Genomic DNA, 25494 nt, shown 5'->3' with positions numbered 1-25494 from the left:
TAAGTGTGCTTTGTTCAATTGATGTATGTACGGATTGTGATAAGAGTTGTATGAGCCCCAATAAAAAGATTTATTAATTTTTTTAAAAAGCTTGTCTAAGAGTTAATAAACAACTCGGCATGTTTTAAAATATTTTTAAAATGATCTTTTAATAAAAACAATAATCCAGGGTACTGATGAAAGCAGACCAACCTGGACTAAAGACACTGAAGGCATGAGGGGAAAGCAGGGTTCCAAGGACTGACAGAATCCCTGTTGAAGTGTTTCAGCAAACTAATGAAGCACTGGAAGCACTCATTCCTCTATGCCAGGAAATTTGGAAGATAGGGACCTGGTCAACGGCCTTGAAGAGGCCCATATTTGGACCCATTCCAAAGAAAGGTGCCCCATAATCTGTAAATTATACGGTGGTTATCATTGATATCTTACGCAAGTAAAATTTTGCTGAAGATCATCCAACAGCGGCTACAGCAGTACATGAACTAGAAGCTGGATTCACTAATTGCTTATGTGGCCTCTTAGCGTACTCAAATAGACCCCACTGCATATTACAATTGCCACACACTTAGAAAGCATTTTAAAGCTGACTTGGTAGAGAGGCTACAATTTCTCCTGCAAAATGAGCATGACACTCCATGCCAAGTTCTACCACGCTGCGGCGTCGGGATGGAATCTCCCCGCTCTGTTGAAGTGGTGGCCATGAGTGCCGGCCACAAAAGCTACCAAGCCAGCCCTGGGATGTACTGCCTCTTAACTACCAGGAGAGGCTCCTCTTACGCTGGATGACCCAGGATCTTTGGCTGTTTGTAAGCTTTCCCTGGCAGTGACAGTGGCCCTGAAAATCCTCCCTCTGAACAAGTATGGTTCTGAACTAAAGAGCGTGAGGGGAGTAACGTCCTGACGCGTTTGATCACAGCTCGTGGCCCACTTCCTGCCAGTGAAAGAGTGCATGTGTGTGTGTGAAATGCCCTGAGAGAAACTAAGGCCGGACTTGAACTTCAGCTCCGTGAGGTACAAAAAGAAAGAAAGTGGGGTTTTGCTCATAATGTCTACAACACAGCATTTCCTGCTGTTATTTATTTTAATAAGCACTAGCTAGTAAAATTTGAACAACCATTTTATTTCTGTTTACTTATGGATTTATGAAATTTAATTTCCTTTGTAAATTGGGTGCTTCGCTGGGTAGACAGCCTTCACCTACAGCACACTTGTAATATCATTTTATTCCTTTTAAAGAGAATTTATTTAAACAGTGAGCACTGAACTGGACCATGGCTTGGCTCATCCCTAACAGCACAAGCGTCTTCCTAGCTGAGATAGGGCCAGCACCTCAAGGGACAAGGGGCAGGGCGCCTCAGTCGGTAACTGCCAACTCTAATGACCGTCCTCAAAGTTCCTGGGTGGGAGTGACCTGGCCTTTGCAGGCCCAAGACAACATTGAAGTTCCTACCAAAGCTTGCCCTGCATCTCAAGCCTCACCTTACTAACTAAGGTGTTGCTTCTCTTGGCCAACTTCCTGATCAGAACTCACTGGCCAATTTGACTCATCATGATAGTGTCAATATTCTTCGCCAACCCCATCATTCAAGCACCTTGATTCTTCTCTGGCCTTCCGGATTCAATGTCCCACTTTCACATGCATGTGAGGCAATTGAAAATGCCATCGCTTGGGTCAGGCGCACCTTAGTCCTCAAAGGAGCCTCCTTGCTTTTCAAGGGGTTTAAAGAGGTCTTTAAAGAGGCCGTGTGCAGCAGATTGACCCAGTGCAGTGTGTCACTGGATCCCTGGACTCCTGCTTTAAAGAACATTATTAGGAGACCCAAGCAAGACAAAATCCTTGACTCTCTTTTCTCCATTTATCATGATATCACCTGTTGGTCCAGTTGTTTTCTGTAACTTGAGTTGTAATCCATACTGAAGATTGAAATCCTTGATCTTCATCAGCAAATGTTTCCAGTCATGCTGTAAACATTCAGTTCCTGCATATTTCTAGTTAAAGAGAAATGCTGTCAGACTCCTATAGTACCATTGCAGAAGGCCCATTAATTTAGTGGTCCGTGCCATCTGGATTTAATCTTGTTTTCTAAGCAGTGAAAGCAAGGGGACCGATTCACACAAGTTATCAATGCCTCCAAGCCTTAGATTCTCAAAGAAAATCCAGCAGATCTGTAGGGGGCAGGGTGGCCTGTTAGAGCTTGGTTTAGGTGAACTGTTCATTGTAATAATTTGATTTTTCTGTTCTGTTCCTAAACTGAGGCACTCTGGTGGCATAGTGGATTAAGCATTGGGCTGCTAATTACAAAGTCGGCAGTTTGAAACCACCAGACACTCCGTGGGAGAAAGTTGAGGCTTTCTGCTCCCATGGTGACAGTCTCGGCACCGATAGGGTCCCTCGGAGTTGGAATTGACTTGATGGCAGTGAGTTTGTGCTTTTCTTCCTTCATTTGGTGAATGGATCTATACCTCAACTTGATGGCTCTTTCTTCCCCTTCCTCACCCTGTATCTGTACAAGTACCTGCTTTATATCTCTGCATATTATTTCCTTACTCTCTCCCTCCTGTGTGAACGGCCGCTACCTAGGCCGAACCAGTGCTGTTAGCAGCTAACTAGACACTGTTTCCAGTATGCCCACCCCTCCAACGCTCCCCCCAAGCTTGTACATATATGTCTCCGTACATTCCCTGCCTGAGTAGAATTGGAGCGCACCTCTATCTGATAGCTTCTAGAACAGGGGCCCAGCTCCTTCACCTACCTCATGAAGCCTAAGCTTCGAGAGATGCTCATAACTTCCTGCTGCCATCACTGTCCATGCGCCCAAATGACATACCGTACCACTGTAAACATGCTTCACCCTTAAACATGGGGAACTGCCCCTCACCTTTTTTTCCTCTTAGATCTCTGCAGCTCTCCCTGCTTGGAAAGTCTTTTTTCTCCCTCTGATCCCCCATCCAACACCTGGGTCATTCGGATGCACGCTTGCAATCCAAGCAGGTGCTAACACTAACTCAGACTCCCTGGGCAGTTCCGGTGTGCACACAGCACGCTCAGTACTCCCGGGTCCTTGTCTCGTGTTCCCCTTGCACACTCATGCCTACGATGAAGAGAGACGAGAGATGAACTAGAGGCAGGTGGTGCCCCAGAGGAAGGATCAAGCTGTGCAGGCCAGAGGCATGGTTCACAGTGTTCAACTCTGAGAGAAAATGAAGGATGGTTCTACTAAAGGTGCACCTGCAGAAAGTCAGGTGATTTGACGGAAGTGTTTCTCCAGTGTTTTTGGAGAACGATGCCACGTGTCAAGGGGTTTAGAGTTAATCGGCGGCAAGAGTGAAGACAGTGGATAGAGTCTTCAAAGCTGTGAAAGGGAGGGAGGTGGGGACAGAGATATGGAAGAGGGAAGGCAGGAGAAAAAGGAGGGAACCTGAAGATCCATTGCCCCGTGATGGTGCACTCAGGTATGCTTGACTATGATGGTGCACTCAGGTATGCTTGACTATGATGGTGCACTCAGGTATGCTTGACTATGATGGTGCACTCAGGTATGCTTGACTATGATGGTGCACTCAGGTATGCTTGACTATATTGAGGGAGAGACTCTGGTGACTATCAAGGAAAGAGCAAGAAGAGAGCCTCATCTTTTGTAATGTTCATGCCACGTCCCTGCTAACAGCAAAAGTGGTGGTTCGCGCCCACCCACCACCCCAATGGAGACAGATGAGGCTGTCTTCCTCCAGAAAGATTTACAAACTCGTCACCATGCAGTTAACCACCCAGCCACCCGGGCTCTTTAGTAAAGACAAAGCCCTTTAGTACTTCTCCACCATCACTGCTGTATGTATATGCATAAGTATGAACTCCATGTTTACATGAAGCACACCCAAATATAATGGAATGAACTAAACTAGCATTTAGTTGAGAGATTATTAACAATGTATATTTATACTTTAGGACAAACATACTTTTTTCGGTTAAGAATAAGTGACTAAATTTAGACAAAAGGGGTAAAAAATATTGAAGACGGCACAGCCAAGTCTTATCTACTGGGTTGTGCTACATCTAATTGACAAGAAAAAGAAAATATGCCAAATAATCCTTGCAATAGGAATTTAGTTCTAATAACCGTGGTGGTGTAGGAAAATGTCCATGTTTAATTTGTAATGAAGTTTTTGCTGTGGGAAGTATGAAATGAGACAAATTAAAACATTATCTTAATGCCAAGCATGCAATGTACTGCAATAAATCTGTATTGAGTGACTTCAACAATCTTCAAATAAAGAAAAACAATGGTGCTAGAAATTTGTTACTGTCAACAAAAAGTGTCTACTTGAATCTGATGAAACTTCTTATATCTAATTTGAAAAACTAAAAAGTCCTACTAGATAGGAGAAGGTCGTGTACTATGAACTTCTCTTAAAGTGGCAGATATAGTTCATGGGAAAAAGTCTGTCTCCTTTCACCTGCATTTCTGTCCCCCTCAGGCAGGCGGGGTGGTGGTATTATAGGTTGATAATTGTGATCAGTTCCCTGTTTCTCCCCCTTCTCCCTCTGCCTTCCCCCTATCCTTATGGGATTGCTACTCCTATTGCTGTTCCTGAGGAGTTTATCTGTCCTGGATTCCACGTGTCGAGAGCTTTTATATGTACCAGTGTACCTGCTTCAGTCTACCTGGATTTGTAAGGTAGAACTGGGGTCATGATAGTGGTGGGGAGGAAGCAGTAAAGAGCTAGAGGACTGTTGTATGCTTCATCAGTGCTATGCTTCATCCTGGCTAACTAGTTCCTTCCTTGTGTCCCTTATGTGAGGGGATGTCTACGAAGGATTTGGGGTCTCCACTCTGACCCCCATCATTCGCATTAATGTAATTGTTTGAATCTTCTGATGCCTGTTACCTGGTCCTGTCGACACCTCATGATCACACAGGCTGGTGTGTTTCTCCCATGTGGGCTTTGTGCTTCCCTGCTAGATCGCACTTGTTTAACTTCAAACCTTTAAGACCCCAGACAGTATATCTTTTAATAGCCAGGCACAATCAGCTTTCTTCACATTTGCTTATGCACCCATTTTTTCTCTTCAGTGATTGTGTCGAAAGCTGAGTATCACAGAATGCCAGGTTATTAGAACAAAGCTTTCTTGTATTGAGGGAGTATTTAAGTAAAGACTCAATGTCTGTCTACTACCTTAATACTTAACCTTTAAATATACGTGCATAGGCCTACATCCCTTTCATTATATTAGTATATTTACATATGTGCATGCCTATGTTTATACCTCTATAAATGTCTTTTGCCTCCTAGTTCTTTCCTCTATTTCCTTTTACTTTCTTTCTGTCTCACCTCACGTTTGACCTTCATTTGGCTCTCAGAATTTTCTCTCAGTTATAGTGCACTTGATCAACGCCCATCAGTGATTTTACACCCTCCTGACCATCTATTTTAAATCTCTTGTTCTCTTTTCCCTGGATTAGTGGCTTCCCCCTCCCTTTCCCCACCTCCTCCTCTCCTCTGTCCCCCCAGAGCAATCAGCCCCGTTGTTTGCTCCTTGGGATTGTTTATCCTACCAATCTTATATGGATGGACATTGGTGGGGGGTAGTGGCAGGGGGAAGCCAATATATTGTTCCAGGTCTATCTGCATTGGCTGCTCTGTGCAGGAAGGTCACCCTTGAGGTTTGGTGGACAAGAATGTAGTCCAATCTCTCTCTTTCCCTCTTAGTTTGCTCCCGTGTGGTCTGGGCAGACCGGCCACTCTCCCAGGCTGTACCTTCAGTGCTGTCCTCTGCAGTGCATTCTTGTGGAGAGGGCGTCCACAGAGCTAGGATTGGGGTTGGCCCCGCAGATGTATGGATTGTTATAAGAGCTGTAAGAAATAGCCCCCAATACAGTGATTTATATAAAACATGTTTTTTTAAAGATATGCATTCTTAGCAGGTAAATATTTGCATCACACAGGAACTCAGTTCCCAGAATACAGACCAGAAATCAGAGAACCAGCAAGCCTGAGTTCCCCAGTGCCTGAACAAGCTATAGCAACAGTTGCTTGCAGATCAGTGATCCCCCTCCCCCTACTACGCCACAAGGCAAGGATCCCTGCTGACCCAGTGGGTTATGTGTTGGGCGGCCAACCGCAAAGTCAGGAGTTTAAAAACACCATCCACTTGAAGCTAGAAAGAGGAAGTTATCTACTCCCTGAGGGATTTGCAGTCTCGGGCCCCACAGGGGCAGTTGTCCGTGATCTCCAGGGTGGCCATGAGCCGGCACTGACCAGAGGACAGTGAGCGAGTACTCCACTTGGAGTAGCTCGGGAGAGGGCAGTGAGACTTTCTCGTCTACCGCACTAGAAGGCAACGTAACAGGACTGACTGCTGCTACCAAATAACTTTGAGACGGAGAACAGCAGAAGAAGGAGTCTTACCATAAAGGAACACATTCCTTTTATCCTGGAATTCACCGTGTCCTCTGTTTACTCGTGGGGCAGCCTGCAGGCATGTTTCCACATCCACTGTTGGGACAGCCCGTGGTTTCCATCATTTATTCTTTGGCGTGTCAGCCGCATGCTTTTATTCCGAGACCTCACACAGGCATGTTTAACATCAGGTGAGTCCCGGCCTTTCTTGGTTCAGCTGTTAGGATTCCCAAATTAATCACCCTGCAGTCAATCTGGTCACCCCTGGAATAGAAGCATTGATTTCGAAGCCTTACTTAGAGAATCCGCTTCAGTCTGCAGGAGTAAGAATGTCCAGATAGACTTTCGGATTCACAGTTTCTGGAGCAGTAATCATTTGAAAGGCAATGCAGACTTTAAGCAGCAAGTGAGAGCTCATTGACTTCTCCTCCTCCCATTGTGATATGCATGAGACCAAGTGTCCCTGGGCTGCTGCATTCACTAGCAGACAGGGAGAGATAGAAACAACTTTACTTTGAGCAGGGGGAATGACAAAGTAGCACTTACCAGCTATAGTGTAGTCTAAATCCTGCTGGCGTCCTGATTTCAAAGAAGATACTTATCTTCCCATCTGGAGCACATTGATAAAATTATGTCTTAGTTTTGCTCTCACGTGGACTATTCTGTCCCTCCCTTGCCATTTAAACACAATTATTATTACCTTCCTCTTAAGGCAAGGTTGGTGGTTCAAGCCCACCACCCACATCAAGGGAGAAAGAGGAGGCTGTCTTCTTCCACAAAGACTTTCTCAGCAAACCTTGAGAATCGTTCGACTCTGTTAGAATGGTCTCGGTGGCCATGCATTCTTTGTTTTATTTTTTATGGTTCTTGCCTCCGTGTCGTCCAGTCAGCTCCAGTGGACACAGAAGTTTCTATGGCTATTCATTCGGAGACTTTGTGGCTTAAAGAACAGTGTGTCTTGGGGTTGTGTCCCTTTACCACCCTTATCCAATACGTCTACTGAGAGAATGGGCTCAGAAGCTGGGCTCTATGGAGAAGGTGGCTTCCGCACCAGGGAGGGAGGGGATCCTTGACAAGCTGAGGAATGCAGGTGACACACCTGGCTTGCAGCAAAGCACAGAAGCATATTCCGGTGAGAACACAAGACTGCTGTATCCAGTAGAGATTACACCTCAACATAAAGAAAGCATGAATCCCTACCATGGGATGCATAATAAGAGCGTCCTGACACTGTCAAGGATTTCATTTCACAGGAATCTACAATCCATGCCCGTGGCAGTGGCGTTAAGAAATGAAACTGCCTGTTGCCCTGGGCCAATTGGATGCAGAAGACGTCCTTAACGGATTACAAAGCAAAGGACGATTTGAGGCCAAAAGTGACCCCAACCTGAGTCATATTTTCAATCACGTGATACATATGCAAAAGCTAGCTAATGAATAAGGAAACCTTAGAATCATTCATGACTTTGAATAATGAGGTTGGTAAAGAATATTACTGTAGATATCCGAAAGATAAAGCACATTTGTCTTGGAAGGATAAAACCAGACCGCTCCTTAGAAGCCTGGCTGTGGAGACTTCCATCTCCCTTCCTTTGGACATGTTGTCAGAAGAGACTAGTCATTGGGAAGGGACGCCATGTTTGGCAAAGTAGACAGCCAAAGAGAGGGCGCTCCACAGTGAAATGGACTGACATGGAAACTTCAACTAAAGGCTCAGTCAGAAACAACTGCGAGGATGGCGCTGGGTCGGGCAAGGGTTCGCTCTGGTTTAAATGGGGTTGCTATGAGTCCCAAGTGGCTTGACAGCACCTAACAGCCGTCTTGACAGAAGCAAACTACCACCTCTTGTCCTTGGACTGGCTGATGGTTTTGAAGCACAGATCCTTTGGTTAGCAGCCAGAGCTTAACCACTGCACCACCAGGCTTCGGTGCCAACTTTGACCACAAAAGGCAAATTAACAAAGGTTCTGGTGCAATTCCTGACTTGCGAAACCACGCTAAATGTACCCATGGGCAAAATTATGATGTTAATATTGCATTACATATCATCTTAATTGGTGCTTCCTCACACATAAGCATTACAGCCAGAGTGGTTTCCTTTAGTTACACTTGGAAGCAGTTACTAGCCTTTGCTTTTATTTCCAGCCATGAATTGGTGACGTCTCGTGCCCCAGGCTCCTTGCTTCCCCTGGAACTTATGAGTGAACACTTCTTAATTCACACACACACGTTTCCCACACACACTTTGATTAAAGATAAGCAACCATATGTTAACTGGTGTGTATTTCAGACTGTTTTCTAATACCTCCCCTTTTCCTAGTCACAATGCTATTTCTTGAACAAGTCTTTGACACACAGTCTAAGGAGAGAGGTAGATGCCTGGCTGGGTGGTTTGGACATAGCATAAAAATGCAGTGTGAATGATCTGCATATAACCCCTTCCTGGGGGGATGGGCAACAGAAAAGTGGGTGAAGGGACACAGCAGATGGTGTAAGACATGGGGAAAATAAAATGATAAATCATCAAAGGTTCGTGAGGATAGGGACGGGAATGAGGAACTGATATCAAGGGTCCAAGTAGAAAGAAAATGTTTTGAAAATGGTGATGGGAACATATGTACAAATGTGCCTGACATAATGTATGTATGCATTAATTATGATAAGAGCTGTAAGAGTCCCAAGTAAAATGATTAAAAAAGAAAGAAAGAATTGCGAGAATTATAAGATACGAAGCATGCGTGACAGTTGCCAACTTAATTATATGTTAGAAAGGGGGGCAAACAAACTTCCCAGCACCTGGGACTCTTGATAATATTTTTGTTTGAAAATGCAATCATCACTCAGCTCCCTAGAAAGCATACTCATGTTCAACCCTGGGAGATTTAGAAAAGATGTCCGAATATATTAAGAACAAAATATTATCTGCGAGAGCCCTGGAGATGCTTCCATCGCCACTGGATCCACAAGACTTTGCACTCACCGGCCTGTGATCTTCCTGCATTTTGCATCATTGCATATATCACGTGAGTCTGAAGAAGGATTTATAGACTAGTATAGGACTTATGGGCTAATATAGGACTTATGGACTTGATCTGAACTGGGCTAGGAAGTTTTCTTAATTTACAATTACTCTTTGATATAAAGCTCTTTCTTACACACACACGCACACAGAGAGAGAGAGAGAACAAAATATTTTTTAAATTTTCAGAGGAGAGATATGTGTGGTCTATCATTAGTATTCTGGCCTATATCTAACATTTCAAGATTATGTTTAAAGGATGCTGGTTAATCCTTGTTGAGTATTCAATTTTTATTACAAAATTATCCCCTGACAACTTAACATAAATGTATGAACCTAACAGCAATTGTCTACCTTCTCCCTCATCAAACCCAACCTCTATCCCACGGTCACTTAAGTCTGATGCTTGTGTTTCCACACATGAAGGTACATCTACACATTTCCCATTTTGATTAAAGATAAGCACAAGTACAGTGTAGTGGTACCTAGTGAGTACTCTACAGGCGGACTGTGACATCCAATTCTGCCCCTTCGACTTACTGATAACGGATCTTGAGCAAGTCTTTGAACTTCTGGACCTCAGGACCCACATCAGTACAACGGTTGGGAGTATTACATGAATTATGTATATAAAGGATTTAGGACTGTTTAGGTACACTGAAAATACCCAGTCAATGTCCGTTGTTATTATTTTTCTAGATCTTGATTTCAGGTGTCAGTCAGTTTCAATTCTAAATACAACGGACAAGAAACACTGCCGGCTCTGCACCACCCTCAAGGTCATCCCTGAGCTTGAGGTTATTGTTATGATCACTGTGTCCATCCATCTCTCGGAGGGTTTCTTCTTTTGTGACGCCCCTCTACTTTACCAAGCATGATGCCTTGCTCCAGGGACTGGTTTCTCCTGATAACAGGTCTGAAATACATAAGACGAAGTCTTGCATCCCCGCTTCTATGGCTCTGTGTCAGTCTGGATGGACTAGAGAAACAAATCCATGGACACACCTATGTGTATAAGAGAGAGATTTATATACAAGAGCAATTAAACATTGAGAAAACATCCCAGCCCAGTCCAGATCAAGTCCCTAAGTCCGATATTAACTCATATGCCTGACACCAATCTATAAAGTCCTCTTCAGACTCACAAAATGCATGCAATTACACTGAATGTAGATTACAGGCCAGGGGGTAGAAAATCCTTCTGTCCAGTGGCATTGGAAACATCTCAGCACTGGCAGGGGTCTCTGCATCACGGTGTGTCCTTGTGTCTTGTCAGCTGCTGTGTCTGTCTCCCAGAGTGTGAGCAGAGAGTCTCACAGAGAGGGCGGGGGTGGCCAAGAAGCAGAGCATGCAGTCCTTCAAAACCTAGAAGCAAAGATTTCCAACAAGAAGCAGTAATTGGGAACCAAAGGAGTGAGGGTCCTGGTGATGATCCTGGTTAGCAACTGAGCACATCGAGGCATCAATGGAATGTATTCAGTGTTCGTTTTGTTTGAGAATTCTTGCTCATGGCGCTAATTACACCTACTAAGTGACTCTAGAGTTTTGATTAAACAAATTACATCAATGACGTCTGGAACTGAAAAGTACAAAAGGAATACATCCCTTTGGCGGGGATTTGCCCACATCAGACGAACCACTTGGCCATTTTCCATCTGTGCTTCATCCTCCAAGGATGTGCCCTGCTTTTGTCTTTAAACGAGGTAGGCTGCTATCTATATATGTTATTTTTACTAGGCTTTTCAAATAAGTGTGTTTATCATCACACATTTAATTAGAACTTGTCCTCATCTGGATATTCAACCACAAAGAATAACTGGGAACTTCCATCTGTCCTAAAACAAGGAGCCACATGTTGATCTGTAGACATACGGAGAGATTCCATTCAGATTATTTTAAACAAAAATACCATATACAAGTAGGAAACTCAAATAGAAAATTTGAACAAGCCAAAACAAAAGGAGAAACTTGAAATGTTATTTAAAAACAAAGTAAAACAAAGGCACAACTACATTGGAGAATTCTACCAAATATAAAAAGCAGAGTTGACACCAATTCTACTCAACCTGTCCTATAACAAAGAAAAAAAAGTGGAATATGTTGCAATTCATTCTGCGAAACCAGCCTCACCTTGATACCAGGCAAAATACACCACTAAAAGAAGAAACTGACAGACCAGTATATCTCATCACAAATAGAGATGCAAATATTCTCAACACAATTCTAATTAACAACGTATATAAATAATAGGATGTTTTAGAAAGTTTGCAGAATTATCTTTTAATTCCATTTTATCATGGACTTTTTGAAGCTCCTTTGTCCATTAGAATACATTAGAATTTACAGCAGGTATGAAGGATTCAACATTAGAAAGCCAATCAATAGATCTACAGGATTCTTTGCAATTCCATCCTACTACATATAAAATGAGCCTCTGAGGATCTGGGGGAGGGATCGCATTAGCAGCAAGAGCCAGGAGTGGAGCATATCCTCTGGACCCAAGATATCTACACAGAGAACCTCCTGGATCCGGAAGACAACTGTGACATCAATGAACCTCTGGGCTCTAGGAGATAATGTTACATCAGAGGAGCTGCAGCAGAACCAGGAACCAGAGTGTGGCCCAGAGCAGGGGACTTCCCAAACCATGGAGCAAGTTAAGCTGAGTGCTTTTGTGCAGTGGGTTGGCTTGCAGAGTGGCTCCCTCTGGGCACTTAATTCAGGGAGCTGGCTTTGCTGACCCAGGGATCATGAGCTCAGTGCTATTGCTTGAGGTTTACAGTGGGGTTGGTATGCCCTTTGAACATTTATTAGCAGACCAGAAAGAACTTTGTAACGTGGCCTGGTAAACAACTCAATCCTGAGCATTTCTCATTGGCATTACAACTTGTTAACTTCCTTAACAAACCCTTTAAGCTTGGGTTTTGTATATGAATTCTGTGTAGTCATCGCAATGGACATCAGAATTACAGGTCTTGATTGCAGGACGCATATCAAAGGTGGTTTAACCGTGGGGGTAAGGGGGCGGGGTGGGGATGCTCTACGATAGATGTGGTGGTGATTGTACAATTCCCCTTGATATGATTGCACAATTGAGCTACTCAATTGTATTATATGTAAATTATATGCCAATGAAACTGTTGGGGAAAAAAATAATACAAACAAAAAGAAAAGGAAAAAAGTAGAGGTAATATAGAGAACATTTATCAAAATAAAAATAAAGGTGAAAAAATTATATTATCGCCTCACCTGTGCAGAAAAGGCATTTGATAAAATCTAACACCCTTTCTTTTTAAAAACCTCCTAGCAAAATAAGAATAAAGGGAAATTCCTGAACATCATTAGGCCCCTATATACAAAATCAATAACCAACATTATTCTAAACCAAGACATATTGAGAGCATTCCCCTTGGGAATGGGAACAAGAGAAGGGTTTCCTTACCACCACTCCTGTTCAGTATTGTAGCAGAAGCTCTATCGATAGCAATAAAGCAAATAGTAGAAATAAAGGATATTTATATTAGACAGGAATCAGAATCACAAGGATATGCCTCCAAATCCCCAGAGACTTCAGAAAAATTACTGGAACTAATAGAAGGATTTAGCTAAATGACAGAGCCCAACAAAAATCATTGGGGGTCCTCTACACTAAGAAGGAGAACGCTGAAAGAGAAGTTAAGAAACCAATACCATTTACAGTCGCCTCCCAAAGGACAAAATTACACGGAATAAACCTAACCAGACAAGTAAAATCTTTTGTATGCGTAAGTGATTTATACAAACAAGGAAGACTGCGACATTACTGCACAAAAGTAAGAGCTCGACATAACTGAAAGAATTTCTCATGTTTATTAATGTTTATGAATTGAAAGACAAAATGGCAATAGTACAAAGCGTGGTTTGTAATTAATGCAGTCCTGATCCAAATCCCAGCGATAATTTTTAAGTGGAAGGGAAGAACTCATCTCCAACTTGATACGGAAAGGACGGAGACTTCAAATAGTTAAAGTAATACTGAAGAAGGAGGAGTCCTCTCACTTCCGGATCTCAAAACTTATTATACAATTATGGTAATACAAACAACCTAGTGCCGGCACAGTGACAGACACGTAGACCAGTGAACGCGCCCTGAGAACCCAGGAGTGAATTCATCTATCTACGGGTAGTTGATCGGTGGCAACGGGTCAAAGTCCAGTCAATGGGAAAGAATTGTCTGTTGATGTGATAATGCTGGTGAAACTGGATCTCCAGATGCAGAAAAATAAACCGAGATTCTTATCGTACACCACGTACAAAAACACAAGTCAAAATGAATTTAATCCCTAAATGTTAAAACTAATACCATTAAAAAGAAAAAACTCACTGTCATTGAGATGATGCTGACTCATAGCAACCCTATAGAACAGGATACAATTGGGGCCGTAACTCTGAGAGTAGAAAACCCTGTCTTTCTTCCGACGAGCAGCTGATGGTTATGAACTGCAGACCTGGCAGTTCGCAGCCCAATAGATAACCACTACACCACCAGAGCTTCTATAAAATTCCTGGAAAACAACATAGAGACAGAACTGGGAGGCCTAGTTTTCTTCAGAAATATACTTTCAAGCAAAACCTACCAGTGGAAACACAAAAGAAGGCAAACTAGATTACGGGAAGCTCCTCGGAATTCCCTTTGCTGTGTGGTGTGTGAGACCCAGCATGCATTTTGCTTCTTGTCTACACCTCTACCCACCACCCGTGCATTTCTGCACTCCAGTACCTGTCCGATAGTGGACTGGTTCTTTCTCGTGCCCTTCCAGACTAGCTGCTGGAGGATGAAAGTGAGAGCCATGCTTCTTAAACTCCAATATGACTGTGCTCACCTAAGGAGAGGATTTTCAGTTATTGGCTCCGGGAGAGGTTGATTATGTTGGTTTGGGTGAGGTACACCGGAATCTGCACTTCCCAAGCACCTTAGAAAAAATGATCTGTGTCGTCGTTGGGAAACATGGCCATAAAGAATTGTCAGCTGCTGCTAAGTTGGTTCCCATGCATGACAGCCTTATACATGTGACAGCTAACTGTTGTCTGGCCTGCAGCCATCTTAACAATGGTTGATTGGTAGGTGCTCAAGGTTGCAGCCATTGTGTTGATCTGTCTCATAGACATTTCCCTGTTTCTGTGCTTTCACAAACCCCAAACCATAAAGAATGGTTTCTTGGAAACCACAAATTGTATCCCTTTGGGTTGAGAAACTAATGATTGAATCTCTGTTGATTTTCCCTTCATCTCCATCCATTGGAACGAGGTTAGGGTATTAAAACAAACCAAAAAACAGTTGCCAGTGGCTTGGCTCCCACTCATGGTTATCCATTTATGTCGGAGTAGAGATTTGTTCCATTGGATTTTCAATGGCTAGGAGTTTAGAAGTAGATTGCCAGGCCTTTATTCATAGGTACCTCAGAGTGCACTTGAATCTCTAATCTTTTGGTTAGCAACTGAATATATTAACTATTTATAGCACCAAGGACTCTCATGCTAAGATGTAGAATAGGGGGGAAAGAGCATGTATAAAAGCATTCTTGCAGAAGGCAGGATGCCCAATAACATTTGTTGGACTCAGAACACCTACAAAGTCATCATATGTTCTGGAGGGGAAACGCCATTTACAAAACTTTCAGATTTGCGCTGACCCTGAGAAAGATAAGATCAGATGTTGGGGGTGAACCTCGTTTGACAGGAAAATCTCTGATTAATTGTATTTTGGGAGAAATACCCACCATATATTTTTTAGCTCAAATCTTGAAAAGATTTGGTTCATAAATTATCAGCATGTAGACATGCACTGAGCTTTCTTTATCTTGTCTGAGAAAATTATAGTTGACAAGAGCAAGAAATGGTAAAAGCATGTCTTTAAACTGATATCTATATGTAAGCTTTCACCTGAGGTACAAATTGTGAACTTTATTTCTCCAACAAAGTATTTTGAAGGGAAAATATTTGAAGACTATGTTATAGGTCTTATTTAAGGAGGTATGTGTATATAGCTAAGGTATTTTTTTAAGTAGGGGAAGTTGCAGTCAATAATATTTAAATCTGTTTTTTAATATACTAATAGGATACAGTTCATCAGTTTTTTTAACCTACTTTGTTTTGCCTATTTACAAATGTAGTGATTGCTACTTGAAGATAATTTTCAAAACAAATACTACCAAAGTATATACAGCAAAAGAGATAAAGTATTCTCAGAATCCCATCCCTCTGAAATAACCCATTAGCAGTTTATGTATTCTGTTTTATAACTCTATATATTGTTTCTCATGTTTTTAAATATACACATTTTATACCATTGTATCATTTAATGCAAACTATTCTACAGTTTCTGTGTAATAGTTTTTTCATTGCAGAGAAAAGACAGCAAATCGCATATGGAAACATTCCAAAATGAACCAGTGTTAACATTTGCTGTGGTTGCTAGAGATCTTTTAAAAGAATCTACACTACACACTAAATCTATAAGTCCTTACCTGTCACCCCTGAGTACTGGGCTTAAAAGCAACAATTACAAATTGAGGGTGTTTCAATGTAAGCTTGCTTTTTAATTTTTGTAAGTGGCATATGTTTTCAGGATCTGGTCCTTTTATCCATTTAGATAAATTTTAGTTATTATCTAGTCCTCTCCTAATAGGTATTTATGTTTTACCCTTGTTTGTTAGTGTAAGTAATGTTGCATTGAGCATTCGTTGATGTGTTTCCGGGGAGGCATATGCAAACCTTCTCAAGGATATGTACCTAATGTGGGAATTTCTGGATTGTACTGTATGTACTATTTCAATTTTGCCAACTACTGCCAAATTTTCACCAAGGTGATTGAATCCACTCTATAACCCCCCTCCTGCAAGCCCTGTGTATCCATGTACTCTTTCCCACATGTATTATTGCTGGGTTTGGGTTTTTGTTTTATGCTTTAGCATTATTGTGAATGCTAGTATCTCCTTGATACTTTAATATTATTAATATTTCCTTCAGTACTAAAGAGAGTCAACATATTTTTCATTAGCAATTCAAGTTTTCTCTTCTGAGACTTGCACATTTCTGTCATTTTCCAGTCTTTCCATTGGCCATTAGATTTTTTGTTATAGGTTGGTGGGAGTTGGGAGGTGAGGGATTGAGTCAAATCTTTTATTTGAGGGAAAGGAGATTGATTAAAAACACATATTAGACAAAGCTTATGTTATAAATAATTTTGTTCTTACTGATTGTTGTTCTGCTTCATATGTCAAATTCTAAGAGTAATACAATTAAAATCCCACTACAGCTATAGATGAGCATCTGGCATAGTGATTATAAGTTCAAAACCACCAGCCACTCCTCAGTTTTCTACTCCCTTAAAGTGTTAGCTCAGAAACTCACAAGGACGGATCTACCCTGTCCTATAGGGTTGCGATGAGTCGGCATCAACTCGGTGGCTTTGGTTTGGTTGATAAATGTAGATTGATTCATGTTTTCTTATAATTCGGTTTATATGTTTCGATACAAAGTCATAGTTACTATATCGTCTTGGTTCACGGTTTGTCCCACTGGGTGGATTTACTCATTGATCTGTTGTCAGGGTTTTACTTTAACTTGTGTTGGGGCTGACATAATGTCATCAAACACAGAATATTATCACACCACCTTTCTTTTTGCTCCTCTTGGCTTAATAAGTACTGGTCTAGCCCCTGTCTCCTTCACATTTTCATGTACTTACAGACTTACTTTTTATACTTCTGCTATTCAATCCCATCTAATTGCTTTAAACAGATCCTATTGTGGGCTTATTCTATATTTGGGATTTATACTTTGAGTTTTCTGCATATGAACTCCTCCCCCCCCCCACTCTATTTGCTTCTTGTAAACAAGTTACCGTAGATTCAGAAAGTTTATCTTTATCTTTCCATTTTCTATTTCTGTTCTCTTGGCAGCAACCCTTATAATTCTAACAAACCTACCTGTAATTTAACTAACAAAGTTTGTCCTCTTGAATGAAACATAACCATGAAAGTGGCTTAGCTACCCACTGGACTCCTCCATCTTTAGCCTTGTGCTATTGTCTTGATTTTCAGTTCCAGTGTTTTAAGATGGAAATATCCATTATAATGATCATTTAGGTTGACAATCAATACTGAGTTGAGTCTGCCAGCATATTTTATTCATATCTTCAATCAATATATCTTGCATCCATAGTTCTGCTTCAGATTACCTTTTTAATAAGCTTTTAGTTGTTTAGGCATCCTGGTGGCATAGTGGTTACAATTGGACTGCTAACCTCAAGGTCAGCAGTTCGAAACTACCAGCCACTCCTTAGGAGAAAAACAAAGCGTTCTACTATAATAAAGCTTTCTACTATAATGCCATAAAGAGCTACAGTCACGGAAACTCACAGGGGCAATTCTAGCCTGTTCTGTAGATTCACTCTCCGTCAGCATTGACTCAATGGTAGTCAGTAAGGGAGAGCCATTTCTTGGCATATGTGTGTAACTGAGTGGAACCTGTTCACCTATGATAGGTGATAACATCTGTCACTGGTTCTCACCCATGAGCTGGGTTGTAGTTGGAGTCCTACGACCCCTCAAGAATTGATTCACTACCTCTCTCCATGCTCGGGACTAGAAACCAGCAGAACTATGCACCTTTGGCCCTCGCTTACCACTGTTTGCTGTTGTGGGTTTTTAAGTCCGTAGATGTGTCTGTCTGATTTTTAGCAAGGCTTTCTCTTTCCTTAAGAAAGAGGGAGCGATACCAGCAAGTTCACTCTGACATGGGTCACTTTCACATGTCGAAGTAGAACTGTGTGGCCCATGGGGCTTCCATGGCTGATGTTTGGACGAGACCACAGGGCCTTCCTTTGGAAGCATCTTGGATGGACTCAGATTTCCAAGTTCTTGTTAGCAGCCAAGCATGTGAATCTAGTGCACCATCCAGTGCCTCCCTTGGCTTGGTGGTCTAGGGTGCAGAGGACAATCTTCAAAGCATTGGTAGATTTATCTTTCACTTTTAATTTGTTATTATTGCTTGCAATGCCAAATTGAGAGTGGAAAATATGAAGTCACTTGAATCATCTTTAACCAGACATCTACGTCTCAACTAGACTTTTTCCTGAGGGCATAACAACTTGAATGCCTGCCATTCCCTTTTATGAATGGGCTTTAATTGAACCAGTCCTATTTCTGATTGAGTTTGAGCTTGTTTCCAATTGTGCCCAATTACAAATCAAGTACAAATGAACATACTATGCCAGTATCTTTGTACACTTAAATCAGGAATTCTAGATGGTAAACCCTCCTACAGTGAATTGTTGGGTAAAAGTGTAGTCTATTAAATTTTTGTGAAAACTGTTTATGGATATGCCTCCTTTCTTACTTTACTTGTAGCTAAGGAGCAGACTTTCTCCACCATTCTCTGATTCCTCCCTTCACCAATCCGACTCCTGACTTGTTGCGGTTGTTGTGAGGTGCCATCCAGTTGACTGTGACCCTGTGTACAGCAGAACAAAGCACTGTCCGTCCTGCACCAGCCTCACGATCCTTTCTAGGCCTGAACCTATGGTTGCAGCCATTGTGCCAACCCATCGCATGGAGGGCCTTCTTTTTCATGCCTCTCCACTTTAACCAGCATGATGTCCTTCCCCAGGGACTGGTCTGTCAGGAGAAGCCAGCCCCTAACACATCATTACGGGCCCGGTAGGCGCAATTGTACAGCGATAATAAGTAAAGCTCATAGTAAGGTTATAGAGAGCATGAGAGATAGAAAAGAAGTATTGAAATAAAGGGAGTCAGACACGATTCATGGTAGCATGCTCACCCCAGCCCCGCTTGGTGGTCCACGTGGAGGGAGAGAGAGAATCTTTAATGCTAGCCCAGGCTTTTATCCTCTGGGGACATGCAAGCCCCTTAATTACAGGTGAAGACATGCATCACAGGAAGGGGTAATACAGTAATGAGAGGGGGTGGTCTAGGGAAATACACGCAATAGGAAGAGGAGGGATTGGGGTATACATGTGACAAGATGGGCAGACCCTAGATACAGGATGGCAGCTTAACCTTGGATGTCACAGATCGCTTTGGCCTGTTCCTTGGCTCAACTGATAGAGACCTTTATCAGTGGGGTGTGAACTCCACCTACAGGAACCAAGCTAATGGTCACAGGCCCCCACCCCTGTGGTGTGGAGAGACAGCAGTCTGGCAGGGACTGCCTTCAGGGAAGATGCCTGTGAGCATCTGACCTCCCCCCACACCGGTCTCTCTGAACAATATGTCCAAAGTATATAGAGAAAAGTCTTGCTGTCCTTGCTTCTAAGGAACACTCCAGCGTGCTTCTGCCAAGACAGATCTGTTTGTCCTTCTAGTAGTCCTCAGTGCTTTCAATAGTCTTCTGTGGGACCACAGCTCATGTGCCCAGATACTTCTTCAGCCTTCCTTATTCAGTGTCCAGCTTTCACATGCATATGCGGCAATCGGAAATACCAGGGCTTAGGTCAGGTGCACCTTAGTCCTCAAAGCAACATCCTTGCTTGTGATCAAGATCTTATGATCAAGTGCAGTGTTGGTTGTTTGTGAAAGCATGGTACCTGGGGTCACCCCCTGCAGCCTATCAGTTGGATGTCAGCTCTTAACACCTGCATTTTACAAGTCTCTTTAGACTATTCAAATACACATCTAGCTTGGGAACCACGAAGTTAAGTCCTTTGCTTCAACTTCATCTGACTCCCTTCATCTGTCCCTGGTGTATTCTTCCAGGCTCAACGCCAAAAACAAAAAATCGCCCTCTGGTGGTGCAGTGGGTTAAAGGTTGAGCTACTCGCCAAGAGCCTCACTCAAAGGGAAGTTTTAAAATGTCCTTGTATAACCACCCCCCACCACCTCAGGTTAACAAGTCGGAAGGGGGAAGTTCATGAGTGGCGATCTAAAGGTCAGTTATTGGTCTCGCTGGGTCCAGAGGAAAGAGGGGTGAAATGATTAGATAGAAAGAAATAAAAACAAATGAGTGAATAAATGAATGAATGTCCTTTTACTTGCTCTTCTTCTGAAGCACGTTTTAAGTTTCACTGTCCAGCAAGGAAGGTTCTGCCCTAACTCACCGCATCACAAGGAGACACGGATACACTCACTCTCATGAACAACTCGTCCTGTTCTATTTGACATCAGTGTGCTCCGTCACTCCATGGATGTAGAGTGAGCACATACTTGCAGTAGTGTTGTGGGAAGTCCAGAAAACAACAGCTCCTTGCCATGGACGGCTCAGAGACAGGGGCTGAGACAAGTAAGCGGTGACAGTTGAGGGTGAGTGAAAGTTGTGTCCGGGAAGCTCAGGGCGCTTTCTCACAAAACTGACTTCTGAACAGACACCTGAAACTTGAGCAGGAATCTTCTTCAGAGGAGGAAGAGGGAAGGTATGTTCAAAGTAGAGCAATGGTGCAGCAAAGACTGGGCATGGCCTATTGAAGACATTCGCGTTATGGGATCATCAAGGTAAAATCAAGACTAAAAATATATATTATACTAAAACCAAGGCTAAAAATGATGTTCAAAGGCAAACTCGAACCAGATGTTTCAGTCTTGTAAACCCTACTGTGAAGTCTGTGCACAATCTTGAAAGCAATACACAACTGGGCAACGGTGTGACCAGGACTAGACTAGCTTTGGGTGCGGCCACTTGGATTAATAGTCTGGTGAAGGGCTATTGAGGGGATTCCAGGGGCCGGTGACACTGGCCAGACCCAGGATCGTGGCAGCAAGGTAGAGAGGTAGCCAGGTATGGAAACACAGGTGAGGCTCAGACCTTGGACTTGTTGTTTTATTTGGAGGTACCCATCGGAAAAATCTGTAGGGGCCATTAGTTTAGCAAGATCTAAAGCCCAGGAGACCGGATCTGAATTGGAAATAATTTAAGGGGGTTCCTTTGTATTGTTCTCCAGCTCAGAACCACTAGGCATCATAGAGGTTTCTATTCCAGGCACTTCTGTGCACACGGGTGAGTGAGGACCAGAAAGCTCCCCTGACTGACGGGCTGTGTCCACGGCAGTAAATGAGATTTGGCTCCAGATAGCAATTACCTCTTCCCTCCTTCTCAGGAGACAACATGCAATTGTAAACATCAATCTAGACACTGCACTCTTAGCCGAAAACAAAGTAGAACAAGAAGTTCAGTCTCCCTGCTGGGAAAAGACATTACATTGCTTTGGCTTCACCCCTGCCGCAGGGGGGCTGTACAGCTTGCCAAGTCTCCTCTGCCCTTCGGTCCCAAGCATGCGAGTATGAGCCTAGTTCTACTGCATGGAGTCAACATTTTCTCAGCTGTGATAAGGGTGTCCATGTTTGAGGGGCTAAGGTAGGCTCTTCTGCCTCACTGCCTTGGGCTGTGGACCCTTTGCTTGAGAGGATCCAGACAGGAGGGCTTGGCTTCCCTCGTGAATTTCACACTTTTTCTGGAGATCAACTTTGAAAAGTGATTTAAAAAACAAAAACAAGCCTCCCTGCCATCCTGTCTATTCTGATTTCAGCGACTGTAAAGCCCCATGGGGCTCCAAGACTGTCAACCCTTAGGAGAATAGAGAGCCTAATTGCTCCCCTTAAACTGCTCAGACACTCTTTGGCTTTGTCTGTTTTGTTTTGTTAATCATTTTATTGGGGGCTCATACAACTTTTATCACAATCCATCCATCCATTATGTCAAGCACTTTTGTACATTTGTTGCCATCATCATTGTCAAAACATTTTTTTCCGACTTGAGCCCTTGGTATCAGCTCCTCATTTTGTTCCGTCCCACCCCCACCCTCCATCCCTTATGAAGCCTTGATAACTTATAAATTATTCATATTTTTATGTCTTACACTGACCGACATCTCCCTTCACCCAGTTTTCTGTTGTCCATCACCCCTGGGAGGGGGTTATATGTAGATCATTGTAATCAGTGCCCTCTTTCTCCCCCCACCTTTCCCTTACCCTCCTGGTATCACTACTCTTAGTATCAGTCCTGAGGGGTTTGTCTGTACTGGATTCCCTGTGTTTCCAGCTCTGATCTGTACCAGTGTACATGCTCTGGTCTAGCCGGACTGTAAGGTAGAATTGGGGTCATGATAGTGGGGGGGGGGGGAGCATTAAAGAGCTAGAGGAAAGTTGTATGTTTCAATGGTGCTGTACTGTACCCTGTCTGGTTCATCACTTCCTTGTGACCCTTCTGTAAGGGGATGTCCAAATGTCCACAGACAGGCTTTAGATCTCTATTCCACCCTCCCCCTCATTCACATTGATATGATTTTTTGGTTCTGGGTCTTTGATGCCTGATACCTGATCCTATTGACACTTCATGATCACACAGGCTAGTGTGCGTCTTCCATGTGGACTTTGCTGCTTCTGAGCTAGATGGCCACATGTTTATCTTCAAGCGTTTAAGACCCCAGATGCTATATCTTTTGATAGCCGGCACCATCAGCTTTCTTTACCACATTTGCTTATGCACCTATTTTGTCTTCAGTGATCGTGTCAGGAAGGTGAGCATCTCAGAATGCCAGGTTATTAGAACAACGTGTTCTTGCACACTCTTTGGCTTTAATGTATCTTTCCGAGGCAGAGGGAATAAACCTGCATTCTGGATGCTCTATGGTGGGTGGTGCAGCAGTGAGAAATGGTGTGTGTGTGTGTGTGTGTGTGTGTGTGAACGAGCTGCAGAATAAGTAGCATGGGCTTGATCATTCTGGCTAATGTGATCAACCACTGATTCTGCGCCATTAAAATCCTGAGCTTAGGGGAACGGGGAGGGATGGGGGGGAAAGGACTTGGTGCAAAGGGCTTTAAGTGGAGAGCAAATGCTTTGAAAATGATGAGGGAAAAGAATGTACAGATGTGCTTTATACAATTGATGTATGTGTGGATTGTGATAAGAGTTGTATGAGCCCCTAATAAACTGTTTAAAAATTAAATTAAATTAAAAAAAATTTTAAACTGAGCTTAAGCATAGGACAAGCCACTATGCATATTTCAGGTCTGAATTGTAGAATGAAAAAGGGTTTTTTTTTCCTCTCATTTACTTTTAGTTGTAATGCATTTCTAAAATGCATTTACATTTCAGAAGGAGCCCAGCTGCATAATGGGCTGTGCACTGAACTGCTGCCTGGCCATACAGTAGGAAGTTCAAATCCACTAGTCACTCCATGAGAGCAAAATGAGGCTGGCTGCCCCTTGGAAGATCTGAAGTCTCAGAAGCTCAGAAGGAGCAATTCTGCTCTGTCCTATAGGGTCACCGTGCATCAGAATAACTCAATGGTAGTGAGTGAATGATATATTTCTAAAATGGTCTTTAGAAATATGATTTCCTGAATTTTTCAAAGAAACCAAGGTCCTATACAAAAAAACAAAAACAAAACCCCACTGCCATTAAGTCAATTTTGACTCATCACGACCCTAGGCGTCTTTATGGGAGTAGGCAACCTCTTTCTTCCTTGGCGTGACTGGTGGGCTTGAATTGCAGTTAGCATGCAAGGCTCATTACCTAGCCAGGTTTCCTTAGTCAATAGCAAACATCAGTAAATAAATGTAGCCAGAGATAAAACTCCACTTCACTGCCATTGAGTCAATGCCGAGTGAGCAACCCTACGGGACCGGGTGGAACTGCCCTTGTAGGTTTGCAAGACTCATTCTTTTAGAGCTGAAAGCCTCCTCGCACTCCCGGGGGCAGTGTGGTTTCCACCTGCTGACCCTGCACTTAGCCGCTCATTGAACCCACAGCACCACCAGGGCTCCTACCCAAGGGGAATGGCTTACGGTCGCACTCAGAAGTAAGACTAGCCGGCCGTAACAGCGAGCGCTCTTTCTGGGTTTGGCGTGTGTATCTTTCACCTGTTGGATGCCAACCCTCATCCATTTGTTTAGTATTTACTTACGCTGACTGAGCACACACTCAAATGTTTCCGGGACATCCCACCATTTTCCTGAAGGGATGTGGACGATTCAGCTCCCTGTGGGAAGGATTTTTTTTTTAATTCGCACATTTTACGTATGGTTCTCTCTGATGGCAACAATTACAAACAACGTCCAGGAGTTTGGAGAGTTTGGGAAGGCTTTGAAAGGTGAGATCACAGCAGGAGGCCTGGTGACAGTGGTTACACACTGAGCTGCTAACCATAAAGTCAGCAGTTTGAAGCCAGCAGCCGCTCCAAGGGGGAAAGTGAAGGCTTTCTACTCCCATAGACAGCTACAGTCTTGGAAACTCACAGGCGCAGTGCTACCTGGTCCTGTAGAGTCTCCACGAGCTGGCATTGACTCAGCGGCTCCCCATTCTCATCCAGCTGCACTGAGAAGATAGAAAGGTGCTGAGTTCTAGTCATATCTTCTTCCCCCTGCTGGCCTAGTAGTGTGTTTTGTATTTTTCCTTATACAGACTACTAGATTCCTGTTTGACAAGCTCACAGTTGATCATTTCGACCCTTAGGGTCAGTGATGGCCTCTGATGAGCTGGCCTGTGTCCGTGAAGGGAGCAGAGAGAGAAGGAGATGTCTAAGTCACACGGTTCGTTATCGTTGTTGATAGGTGTCATCGAGTTGATTCAAACCCATGGTGACTGTGCGCTCCCCAGAATGAAACACTGCCTGATCCTGAACCACCCTCACAATCGCTGTAGCCGAACCCTCGCGGTGGCCGCGGAGTCAGTCCTTCTTGTCAAGGGGCTTTCTCTTCTTCACTGCCCCTCTCCTTCACGAACCATGATGTCCTTTCCCAGGGACTAGTCTCCCAGATAACTCCCAAAGTGCACGCAATGAAGTCTCACCATCCGTGCACCTAAGGAGTGTCTTGGCTGTACTTCTTCCAAGAGAGATTTGTTTATTCCTTCGGCAGTCCATGATGCTTTCAACCTTCGCCTCCAGACCGTCATTCAAACGCATCGATTCTGCGGACCATCCTTATCCAATGTCCAGCTTTCCCATGCGCTCATCTGCTAGTAACCAAAGGAATAAAGACTAAAATCTCATTTTAGAGAAAAACGCTTAAAGATAGTTTCTAATGCTTTACAGACATCGCCATGGTAAAGATGAGGGATATGTGATTAATAATCCTATAACG

The 25494-nt window shown here is 43.2% G+C and overlaps 1 protein-coding gene and 1 non-coding gene across 2 annotated transcripts in view; one reads left to right on the top strand and one right to left on the bottom strand.

The window, feature by feature from the left end:
• Positions 1-25494, top strand: part of FREM2 (FRAS1 related extracellular matrix 2) — a 191887-nt gene that overhangs the window by 128076 nt on the left and 38317 nt on the right. The window lies entirely within an intron of this gene.
• LOC142461974 (small nucleolar RNA SNORA63) lies at positions 6843-6973 on the bottom strand. Its single transcript, XR_012787130.1, has one exon. It is a non-coding gene; the product is annotated as a small nucleolar RNA SNORA63 (small nucleolar RNA).

This window comes from Tenrec ecaudatus, chromosome 11, assembly GCF_050624435.1.
Source record: "Tenrec ecaudatus isolate mTenEca1 chromosome 11, mTenEca1.hap1, whole genome shotgun sequence".
In the NCBI taxonomy this organism is placed as follows: Eukaryota; Metazoa; Chordata; class Mammalia; order Afrosoricida; family Tenrecidae; genus Tenrec; species Tenrec ecaudatus.
This window is presented reverse-complemented; position numbering and strand designations above follow the sequence as displayed.